Source organism: Cavia porcellus, unplaced genomic scaffold, assembly GCF_034190915.1.
Source record: "Cavia porcellus strain 051 isolate PalLab524CR breed Dunkin Hartley unplaced genomic scaffold, mCavPor4.1 scaffold_1, whole genome shotgun sequence".
In the NCBI taxonomy this organism is placed as follows: Eukaryota; Metazoa; Chordata; class Mammalia; order Rodentia; family Caviidae; genus Cavia; species Cavia porcellus.
Window position 1 is genome coordinate 6876621 of NW_026947484.1, and position 14264 is coordinate 6890884.

Consider the following 14264-nt stretch of genomic DNA (forward strand, 5'->3'; position numbering starts at 1 on the left):
ACCCATACAATGCGCACCACCCCGCGATGTTTTTCTCACTCCTACTAGTGAATGTAATGTAACACACACCCATACAATGCGCACCACCCCGTGATGTTTTTCTCACTCCTACTATTGAATGTCATGTAACACACACCCATACAATGCGCACCACCCCGTGATGTTTTCTCACTCCTACTAGTGAATGTAATGTAACACACACCCATACAATGCGCACCACCCCCTGATGTTTTTCTCACATCTACTAGTGAATGTAATGTAACACACACCCATACAATGCGCACCACCCCGTGATGTTTTTCTCACTCCTACTAGTGAATGTAATGTAACACACACCCATACAATGCGCACCACCCCGTGATGTTTTTCTCACTCCTACTAGTGAATGTAATGTAACACACACCCAAACAATGCGCACCACCCCGTGATGTTTTTCTCACTCCTACTAGTGAATGTAATGTAACACACACCCATACAATGCGCACCACCCCGTGATGTTTTTCTCACTCCTACTAATGCATGTAATGTAACACACACCCAAACAATGCGCACCACCCCGTGATGTTTTTCTCACTCCTACTAGTGAATGTAATGTAACACACACCCATACAATGCGCACCACCCCGTGATGTTTTACTCACTCCTACTATTGAATGTAATGTAACACACACCCATACAATGCGCACCACCCCGTGATGTTTTTCTCACTCCTACTAGTGACTCTAATGTAACACACACCCATACAATGCGCACCACCCCGTGATGTTTTTATCACTCCTACTAGTGAATCTAATGTAACACACACCCATACAATGCGCACCACCCCATGATGTTTTTCTCACTCCTACTAGTGAATGTAATGTAACACACACCCATACAATGCGCACCACCCCGTGATGTTTTTCTCAGTCCTACTAGTGAATGTAATGTAACACACACCCATACAATGCGCACCACCCCGTGATGTTTTTCTCACTCCTACTAGTGAATATAATGTAACACACACCCATACAATGCGCACCACCCCGTGATGTTTTTCTCACTCCTACTAGTGAATGTAATGTAACACACACCCATACAATGCGCACCACCCCGTGATGTTTTTCTCACTCCTACTAGTGAATCTAATGTAACACACACCCATATAATGCGCACGACCCCGCAATGTTTTTCAGAAACCTATCCTACTTTGCCACTGCATGTTCCCTGACCTCCCCATGCTGACCACCCCGTGGTGCTTTTCTCCATTCCACATTGCCACTCACTACCTATCCTAATTCAGACCCTCCGATTCACACCACCCCGTGATGTTTTTCTCACTCCTACTAGTGAATGTAATGTAACACACACCCATACAATGCGCACCACCCCGTGATGTTTTTCTCACTCCTACTAGTGAATGTAATGTAACACACACCCATACAATGCGCACCACCCCGTGATGTTTTTCTCACTCCTACTAGTGAATGTAATGTAACACACACCCATACAATGCGCACCACCCCGTGATGTTTTTCTCACTCCTACTAGTGAATCTAATGTAACACACACCCATGCAATGCGCACCACCCCGCGATGTTTTTCAGAAACCTATCCTACATTGCCACTGCATGTTCCCTGACCTCCCCATGCTGACCACCCCGTGGTGCTTTTCTCCATCCTACATTGCCACTCACTGCCTATTCTAATTCAGACCCTCCAATTCACACCACCCCGTGATGTTTTTCTCACTCCTAGTAGTGAATGTAATGTAACACACACCCATACAATGCGCACCACCCCGTGATGTTTTTCTTACTCCTACTAGTGAATGTAATGTAACACACATCCATACAATGCGCACCACCCCGTGATGTTTTCTCACTCCTACTAGTGAAGGTAATGTAACACACACCCATACAATGCGCACCACCCCGTGATGTTTTTCTCACTCCTACTAGTGAATGTAATGTAACACACACCCATACAATGCGCACCACCCCGTGATGTTTTTCTCACTCCTACTAGTGAATGTAATGTAACACACACCCATACAATGCGCACCACCCGTGATGTTTTTCTCACTCCTACTAGTGAATGTAATGTAACACACACCCATACAATGCGCACCACCCCGTGATGTTTTTCTCACTCCTACTAGTGAATGTAATTTAACACACACCCATACAATGCGCACCACCCCGTGATGTTTTTCTCACTCCTACTAGTGAATGTAATGTAACACACACCCATACAATGCGCACCACCCCGTGATGTTTTTCTCACTCCTATTAGTGAATGTAATGTAACACACACCCATACAATGGCCACCACCCCGTGATGTTTTTCTCCCTCCCACTAGTGAATGTAATGTAACACACACCCATACAATGCGCACCACCCCGTGATGTTTTTCTCACTCCTACTAGTGAATGTAATGTAACACACACCCATACAATGCGCACCACCCCGTGATGTTTTTCTCACTCCTACTAGTGAATCTAATGTAACACACACCCATACAATGCGCACCACCCCGTGATGTTTTTCTCACTCCTACTAGTGAATGTAATGTTACACACACCCATACAATGCGCACCAGCCCGTGATGTTTTTCTCACTCCTACTAGTGAATGTAATGTAACACACACCCAAACAATGCGCACCACCCCTTGATGTTTTTCTCACTCCTACTAGTGAACGTAATGTAACACACACCCATACAATGCGCACCACCCCGTTATGTTTTTCTCACTCCTACTAGTGAATGTAATGTAACACACACCCATACAATGCGAACCACCCCGTGATGTTTTTCTCACTCCTACTAATGAATGTAATGTAACACACACCCATACAATGCGTACCACCCCATGATGTTTTTCTCACTCCTACTAGTGAATGTAATGTAACACACACCCATAAAATGCGCATCACCCCGTGATGTTTTTCTCACTCCTACTAGTGACTCTAATATAACACACACCCATACAATGCGCACCACCCCGTGATGTTTTTCTCACTCCTACTAGTGATTCTAATGTAACACACACCCATACAATGCGCACCACCCCTTGTTTTTCTCACTCCTACTAGTGAATGTAATGTAACACACACCCATACAATGCGCACCACCCCGTGATGTTTTTCTCACTCCTACTAGTGAATGTAATGTAACACACACCCATACAATGCGCACCACCCCGTGATGTTTTTCTCACTCCTACTAGTGAATGTAATGTAACACACACCCATACAATGCGCACCACCCCGTGATGTTTTTCTCACTCCTACTAGTGAATCTAATGTAACACACACCCATACAATGCGCATCACCCCGTGATGTTTTTCTCACTCCTACTAGTGAATCTAATGTAACACACACCCATACAATGCGCACCACGCCGCGATGTTTTTCAGAAACATATCCTACTTTGCCACTGCATGTTCCCTGACCTCCCCATGCTGACCACCCCGTGGTGCTTTTTTCCATTCTACATTGCCACTCACTACCTATCCTAATTCAGACCATCCGATTCACACTACCCCGTGATGTTTTTCTCACTCCTACTAGTGAATGTAATGTAACACACACCCATACAATGAGCACCACCCCGTGATGTTTTTCTCACTCCTATTAGTGAATGTAATGTAACAGACACGCATACAATGCGCACCACCCCGTGATGTTTTTCTCACTCCTACTAGTGAATGTAATGTAACACACACCCATACAATGCGCACCACCCCGTGATGTTTTTCTCACTCCTACTAGTGAATGTAATGTAACACACACCAATACAATGCGCACCACCCCGTGATGTTTTTCTCACTCCTAGTAGTGAATGTAATGTAACACACACCCATACAATGCGCACCACCCCGTGATGTTTTTCTCACTCCTACTAGTGAATGTAATGTAACACACACCCATACAGTGGGCACCACCCCGTGATGTATTTCTCACTCCTACTAGTGAATCTAATGTAACACACACCCATACAATGCGCACCACCCCGCAATGTTTTTCAGAAACCTATCCTACATTGCCACTGCATGTTCCCTGACCTCCCCATGCTGACCACCCCGTTGTGCTTTTCTCCATCCTACATTGCCACTCACTGCCTATTCTAATTCAGACCCTCCAGTTCACACCACCCCGTGATGTTTTTCTCACTCCTAGTAGTGAATGTAATGTAACACACACCCATACAATGGGCACCACCCCGTGATGTTTTTCTCACTCCTACTAGTGAATGTAATGTAACACACACCCATACAATGCGCACCACCCCGTGATGTTTTTCTCACTCCTACTAGTGAATGTAATGTAACACACACCCATACAATGCGCACCACCCCGTGATGTTTTTCTCACTCCTACTATTGAATGTCATGTAACACACACCCATACAATGCGCACCACCCCGTGATGTTTTCTCACTCCTACTAGTGAATGTAATGTAACACACATCCATACAATGCGCACCACCCCGTGATGTTTTTCTCACTCCTACTAGTGAATGTAATGTAACACACACCCATACAATGCGCACCACCCCGTGATGTTTTTCTCACTCCTACTAGTGAATGTAATGTAACACACACCCATACAATGCGCACCACCCCGTGATGTTTTTCTCACTCCTACTAGTGAATGTAATTTAACACACACCCATACAATGCGCACCACCCCGTGATGTTTTTCTCACTCCTACTAGTGAATGTAATGTAACACACACCCATACAATGCGCACCACCCCGTGATGTTTTTCTCACTCCTATTAGTGAATGTAATGTAACACACACCCATACAATGGCCACCACCCCGTGATGTTTTTCTCACTCCTACTAGTGAATGTAATGTAACACACACCCATACAATGCGCACCACCCCGTGATGTTTTTCTCACTCCTACTAGTGAATGTAATGTAACACACACCCATACAATGCGCACCACCCCGTGATGTTTTTCTCACTCCTACTAGTGAATCTAATGTAACACACACCCATACAATGCGCACCACCCCGTGATGTTTTTCTCACTCCTACTAGTGAATGTAATGTTACACACACCCATACAATGCGCACCAGCCCGTGATGTTTTTCTCACTCCTACTAGTGAATGTAATGTAACACACACCCAAACAATGCGCACCACCCCGTGATGTTTTTCTCACTCCTACTAGTGAACGTAATGTAACACACACCCATACAATGCGCACCACCCCGTTATGTTTTTCTCACTCCTACTAGTGAATGTAATGTAACACACACCCATACAATGCGCACCACCCCGTGATGTTTTTCTCACTCCTACTAATGAATGTAATGTAACACACACCCATACAATGCGTACCACCCCATGATGTTTTTCTCACTCCTACTAGTGAATGTAATGTAACACACACCCATAAAATGCGCATCACCCCGTGATGTTTTTCTCACTCCTACTAGTGACTCTAATATAACACACACCCATACAATGCGCACCACCCCGTGATGTTTTTCTCACTCCTACTAGTGAATCTAATGTAACACACACCCATACAATGCGCACCACCCCATGTTTTTCTCACTCCTACTAGTGAATGTAATGTAACACACACCCATACAATGCGCACCACCCCGTGATGTTTTTCTCACTCCTACTAGTGAATGTAATGTAACACACACCCATACAATGCGCACCACCCCGTGATGTTTTTCTCACTCCTACTAGTGAATGTAATGTAACACACACCCATACAATGCACACCACCCCGTGATGTTTTTCTCACTCCTACTAGTGAATCTAATGTAACACACACCCATACAATGCGCATCACCCCGTGATGTTTTTCTCACTCCTACTAGTGAATCTAATGTAACACACACCCATACAATGCGCACCACGCCGCGATGTTTTTCAGAAACATATCCTACTTTGCCACTGCATGTTCCCTGACCTCCCCATGCTGACCACCCCGTGGTGCTTTTTTCCATTCTACATTGCCACTCACTACCTATCCTAATTCAGACCATCCGATTCACACTACCCCGTGATGTTTTTCTCACTCCTACTAGTGAATGTAATGTAACACACACCCATACAATGCGCACCACCCCGTGATGTTTTTCTCACTCCTATTAGTGAATGTAATGTAACAGACACGCATACAATGCGCACCACCCCGTGATGTTTTTCTCACTCCTACTAGTGAATGTAATGTAACACACACCCATACAATGCGCACCACCCCGTGATGTTTTTCTCACTCCTACTAGTGAATGTAATGTAACACACACCAATACAATGCGCACCACCCCGTGATGTTTTTCTCACTCCTAGTAGTGAATGTAATGTAACACACACCCATACAATGCGCACCACCCCGTGATGTTTTTCTCACTCCTACTAGTGAATGTAATGTAACACACACCCATACAGTGGGCACCACCCCGTGATGTATTTCTCACTCCTACTAGTGAATCTAATGTAACACACACCCATACAATGCGCACCACCCCGCAATGTTTTTCAGAAACCTATCCTACATTGCCACTGCATGTTCCCTGACCTCCCCATGCTGACCACCCCGTTGTGCTTTTCTCCATCCTACATTGCCACTCACTGCCTATTCTAATTCAGACCCTCCAGTTCACACCACCCCGTGATGTTTTTCTCACTCCTAGTAGTGAATGTAATGTAACACACACCCATACAATGGGCACCACCCCGTGATGTTTTTCTCACTCCTACTAGTGAATGTAATGTAACACACACCCATACAATGCGCACCACCCCGTGATGTTTTTCTCACTCCTACTAGTGAATGTAATGTAACACACACCCATACAATGCGCACCACCCCGTGATGTTTTTCTCACTCCTACTATTGAATGTCATGTAACACACACCCATACAATGCGCACCACCCCGTGATGTTTTCTCACTCCTACTAGTGAATGTAATGTAACACACACCCATACAATACGCACCACCCCCTGATGTTTTTCTCACATCTACTAGTGAATGTAATGTAACACACACCCATACAATGCGCACCACCCCGTGATGTTTTTCTCACTCCTACTAGTGAATGTAATGTAACACACACCCATACAATGCGCACCACCCCGTGATGTTTTTCTCACTCCTACTAGTGAATCTAATGTAACACACACCCATACAATGCGCACCACCCCGTGATGTTTTTCTCACTCCTACTAGTGAATGTAATGTAACACACACCCATACAATGCGCACCAGCCCGTGATGTTTTTCTCACTCCTACTAGTGAATGTAATGTAACACACACCCAAACAATGCGCACCTCCCCGTGATGTTTTTCTCACTCCTACTAGTGAATGTAATGTAACACACACCCATACAATGCGCACCACCCCGTGATGTTTTACTCACTCCTACTAGTGAATGTAATGTAACACACACCCATACAATGCGCACCACCCCGTGATGTTTTTCTCACTCCTACTAATGAATGTAATGTAACACACACCCATACAATGCGTACCACCCCGTGATGTTTTTCTCACTCCTACTAGTGAATGTAATGTAACACACACCCATACAATGCGCACCACCCCGTGATGTTTTTCTCACTCCTACTAGTGACTCTAATGTAACACACACCCATACAATGCGCACCACCCCGTGATGTTTTTATCACTCCTACTAGTGAATCTAATGTAACACACACCCATACAATGCGCACCACCCCATGATGTTTTTCTCACTCCTACTAGTGAATGTAATGTAACACACACCCATACAATGCGCACCACCCCGTGATGTTTTTCTCACTCCTACTAGTGAATGTAATGTAACACACACCCATACAATGCGCACCACCCCGTGATGTTTTTCTCACTCCTACTAGTGAATGTAATGTAACACACACCCATACAATGCGCACCACCCCGTGATGTTTTTCTCACTCCTACTAGTGAATGTAATGTAACACACACCCATACAATGCGCACCACCCCGTGATGTTTTTCTCACTCCTACTAGTGAATCTAATGTAACACACACCCATGTAATGCGCACGACCCCGCGATGTTTTTCAGAAACCTATCCTACTTTGCCACTGCATGTTCCCTGACCTCCCCATGCTGACCACCCCGTGGTGCTTTTCTCCATTCTACATTGCCACTCACTACCTATCCTAATTCAGACCCTCCGATTCACACCACCCCGTGATGTTTTTCTCACTCCTACTAGTGAATGTAATGTAACACACACCCATACAATGCGCACCACCCCGTGATGTTTTTCTCACTCCTACTAGTGAATGTAATGTAACACACACCCATACAATGCGCACCACCCCGTGATGTTTTTCTCACTCCTACTAGTGAATGTAATGTAACACACACCCATACAATGCGCACCACCCCGTGATGTTTTTCTCACTCCTACTAGTGAATCTAATGTAACACACACCCATGCAATGCGCACCACCCCGCGATGTTTTTCAGAAACCTATCCTACATTGCCACTGCATGTTCCCTGACCTCCCCATGCTGACCACCCCGTGGTGCTTTTCTCCATCCTACATTGCCACTCACTGCCTATTCTAATTCAGACCCTCCAATTCACACCACCCCGTGATGTTTTTCTCACTCCTAGTAGTGAATGTAATGTAACACACACCCATACAATGCGCACCACCCCGTGATGTTTTTCTTACTCCTACTAGTGAATGTAATGTAACACACACCCATACAATGCGCACCACCCCGTGATGTTTTCTCACTCCTACTAGTGAAGGTAATGTAACACACACCCATACAATGCGCACCACCCCGTGATGTTTTTCTCACTCCTACTAGTGAATGTAATGTAACACACACCCATACAATGCGCACCACCCCGTGATGTTTTTCTCACTCCTACTAGTGAATCTAATGTAACACACACCCATACAATGCGCACCACCCCGCAATGTTTTTCAGAAACCTATCCTACATTGCCACTGCATGTTCCCTGACCTCCCCATGCTGACCACCCCGTTGTGCTTTTCTCCATCCTACATTGCCACTCACTGCCTATTCTAATTCAGACCCTCCAGTTCACACCACCCCGTGATGTTTTTCTCACTCCTAGTAGTGAATGTAATGTAACACACACCCATACAATGGGCACCACCCCGTGATGTTTTTCTCACTCCTACTAGTGAATGTAATGTAACACACACCCATACAATGGCCACCACCCCGTGATGTTTTTCTCACTCCTACTAGTGAATGTAATGTAACACACACCCATACAATGCGCACCACCCCGTGATGTTTTTCTCACTCCTACTAGTGAATGTAATGTAACACACACCCATACAATGCGCACCACCCCGTGATGTTTTTCTCACTCCTACTAGTGAATCTAATGTAACACACACCCATACAATGCGCACCACCCCGTGATGTTTTTCTCACTCCTACTAGTGAATGTAATGTTACACACACCCATACAATGCGCACCACCCAGTGATGTTTTTCTCACTCCTACTAGTGAATGTAATGTAACACACACCCAAACAATGCGCACCACCCCGTGATGTTTTTCTCACTCCTACTAGTGAACGTAATGTAACACACACCCATACAATGCGCACCACCCCGTTATGTTTTTCTCACTCCTACTAGTGAATGTAATGTAACACACACCCATACAATGCGCACCACCCCGTGATGTTTTTCTCACTCCTAATAATGAATGTAATGTAACACACACCCATACAATGCGTACCACCCCATGATGTTTTTCTCACTCCTACTAGTGAATGTAATGTAACACACACCCATAAAATGCGCATCACCCCGTGATGTTTTTCTCACTCCTACTAGTGACTCTAATATAACACACACCCATACAATGCGCACCACCCCGTGATGTTTTTCTCACTCCTACTAGTGAATCTAATGTAACACACACCCATACAATGCGCACCACCCCATGTTTTTCTCACTCCTACTAGTGAATGTAATGTAACACACACCCATACAATGCGCACCACCCCGTGATGTTTTTCTCACTCCTACTAGTGAATGTAATGTAACACACACCCATACAATGCGCACCACCCCGTGATGTTTTTCTCACTCCTACTAGTGAATGTAATGTAACACACACCCATACAATGCGCACCACCCCGTGATGTTTTTCTCACTCCTACTAGTGAATCTAATGTAACACACACCCATACAATGCGCATCACCCCGTGATGTTTTTCTCACTCCTACTAGTGAATCTAATGTAACACACACCCATACAATGCGCACCACCCCGTGATGTTTTTCTCACTCCTACTAGTGAATCTAATGTAACACACACCCATACAATACGCACCACCCCGTGATGTTTTTCTCACTCCTACTAGTGAATCTAATGTAACACACACCCATGTAATGCGCACGACCCCGCGATGTTTTTCAGAAACCTATCCTACTTTGCCACTGCATGTTCCCTGACCTCCCCATGCTGACCACCCCGTGGTGCTTTTCTCCATTCTACATTGCCACTCACTACCTATCCTAATTCAGACCCTCCGATTCACACCACCCCGTGATGTTTTTCTCACTCCTACTAGTGAATGTAATGTAACACACACCCATACAATGCGCACCACCCCGTGATGTTTTTCTCACTCCTACTAGTGAATGTAATGTAACACACACCCATACAATGCGCACCACCCCGTGATGTTTTTCTCACTCCTACTAGTGAATGTAATGTAACACACACCCATACAATGCGCACCACCCCGTGATGTTTTTCTCACTCCTACTAGTGAATCTAATGTAACACACACCCATGCAATGCGCACCACCCCGCGATGTTTTTCAGAAACCTATCCTACATTGCCACTGCATGTTCCCTGACCTCCCCATGCTGACCACCCCGTGGTGCTTTTCTCCATCCTACATTGCCACTCACTGCCTATTCTAATTCAGACCCTCCAATTCACACCACCCCGTGATGTTTTTCTCACTCCTAGTAGTGAATGTAATGTAACACACACCCATACAATGCGCACCACCCCGTGATGTTTTTCTTACTCCTACTAGTGAATGTAATGTAACACACACCCATACAATGCGCACCACCCCGTGATGTTTTCTCACTCCTACTAGTGAAGGTAATGTAACACACACCCATACAATGCGCACCACCCCGTGATGTTTTTCTCACTCCTACTAGTGAATGTAATGTAACACACACCCATACAATGCGCACCACCCCGTGATGTTTTTCTCACTCCTACTAGTGAATCTAATGTAACACACACCCATACAATGCGCACCACCCCGCAATGTTTTTCAGAAACCTATCCTACATTGCCACTGCATGTTCCCTGACCTCCCCATGCTGACCACCCCGTTGTGCTTTTCTCCATCCTACATTGCCACTCACTGCCTATTCTAATTCAGACCCTCCAGTTCACACCACCCCGTGATGTTTTTCTCACTCCTAGTAGTGAATGTAATGTAACACACACCCATACAATGGGCACCACCCCGTGATGTTTTTCTCACTCCTACTAGTGAATGTAATGTAACACACACCCATACAATGGCCACCACCCCGTGATGTTTTTCTCACTCCTACTAGTGAATGTAATGTAACACACACCCATACAATGCGCACCACCCCGTGATGTTTTTCTCACTCCTACTAGTGAATGTAATGTAACACACACCCATACAATGCGCACCACCCCGTGATGTTTTTCTCACTCCTACTAGTGAATCTAATGTAACACACACCCATACAATGCGCACCACCCCGTGATGTTTTTCTCACTCCTACTAGTGAATGTAATGTTACACACACCCATACAATGCGCACCACCCAGTGATGTTTTTCTCACTCCTACTAGTGAATGTAATGTAACACACACCCAAACAATGCGCACCACCCCGTGATGTTTTTCTCACTCCTACTAGTGAACGTAATGTAACACACACCCATACAATGCGCACCACCCCGTTATGTTTTTCTCACTCCTACTAGTGAATGTAATGTAACACACACCCATACAATGCGCACCACCCCGTGATGTTTTTCTCACTCCTACTAATGAATGTAATGTAACACACACCCATACAATGCGTACCACCCCATGATGTTTTTCTCACTCCTACTAGTGAATGTAATGTAACACACACCCATAAAATGCGCATCACCCCGTGATGTTTTTCTCACTCCTACTAGTGACTCTAATATAACACACACCCATACAATGCGCACCACCCCGTGATGTTTTTCTCACTCCTACTAGTGAATCTAATGTAACACACACCCATACAATGCGCACCACCCCATGTTTTTCTCACTCCTACTAGTGAATGTAATGTAACACACACCCATACAATGCGCACCACCCCGTGATGTTTTTCTCACTCCTACTAGTGAATGTAATGTAACACACACCCATACAATGCGCACCACCCCGTCATGTTTTTCTCACTCCTACTAGTGAATGTAATGTAACACACACCCATACAATGCGCACCACCCCGTGATGTTTTTCTCACTCCTACTAGTGAATCTAATGTAACACACACCCATACAATGCGCATCACCCCGTGATGTTTTTCTCACTCCTACTAGTGAATCTAATGTAACACACACCCATACAATGCGCACCACGCCGCGATGTTTTTCAGAAACATATCCTACTTTGCTACTGCATGTTCCCTGACCTCCCCATGCTGACCACCCCGTGGTGCTTTTCTCCATTCTACATTGCCACTCACTACCTATCCTAATTCAGACCATCCGATTCACACTACCCCGTGATGTTTTTCTCACTCCTACTAGTGAATGTAATGTAACACACACCCATACAATGCGCACCACCCCGTAATGTTTTTCTCACTCCTATTAGTGAATGTAATGTAACAGACACGCATACAATGCGCACCACCCCGTGATGTTTTTCTCACTCCTACTAGTGAATGTAATGTAACACACACCCATACAATGCGCACCACCCCGTGATGTTTTTCTCACTCCTACTAGTGAATGTAATGTAACACACACCAATACAATGCGCACCACCCCGTGATGTTTTTCTCACTCCTAGTAGTGAATGTAATGTAACACACACCCATACAATGCGCACCACCCCGTGATGTTTTTCTCACTCCTACTAGTGAATGTAATGTAACACACACCCATACAGTGGGCACCACCCCGTGATGTATTTCTCACTCCTACTAGTGAATCTAATGTAACACACACCCATACAATGCGCACCACCCCGCAATGTTTTTCAGAAACCTATCCTACATTGCCACTGCATGTTCCCTTACCTCCCCATGCTGACCACCCCGTTGTGCTTTTCTCCATCCTACATTGCCACTCACTGCCTATTCTAATTCAGACCCTCCAGTTCACACCACCCCGTGATGTTTTTCTCACTCCTAGTAGTGAATGTAATGTAACACACACCCATACAATGGGCACCACCCCGTGATGTTTTTCTCACTCCTACTAGTGAATGTAATGTAACACACACCCATACAATGCGCACCACCCCGTGATGTTTTTCTCACTCCTACTAGTGAATGTAATGTAACACACACCCATACAATGCGCACCACCCCGTGATGTTTTTCTCACTCCTACTATTGAATGTCATGTAACACACACCCATACAATGCGCACCACCCCGTGATGTTTTCTCACTCCTACTAGTGAATGTAATGTAACACACACCCATACAATGCGCACCACCCCCTGATGTTTTTCTCACATCTACTAGTGAATGTAATGTAACACACACCCATACAATGCGCACCACCCCGTGATGTTTTTCTCACTCCTACTAGTGAATGTAATGTAACACACACCCATACAATGCGCACCACCCCGTGATGTTTTTCTCACTCCTACTAGTGAATCTAATGTAACACACACCCATACAATGCGCACCACCCCGTGATGTTTTTCTCACTCCTACTAGTGAATGTAATGTAACACACACCCATACAATGCGCACCAGCCCGTGATGTTTTTCTCACTCCTACTAGTGAATGTAATGTAACACACACCCAAACAATGCGCACCACCCCGTGATGTTTTTCTCACTCCTACTAGTGAATGTAATGTAACACACACCCATACAATGCGCACCACCCCGTGATGTTTTACTCACTCCTACTAGTGAATGTAATGTAACACACACCCATACAATGCGCACCACCCCGTGATGTTTTTCTCACTCCTACTAATGAATGTAATGTAACACACACCCATACAATGCGTACCACC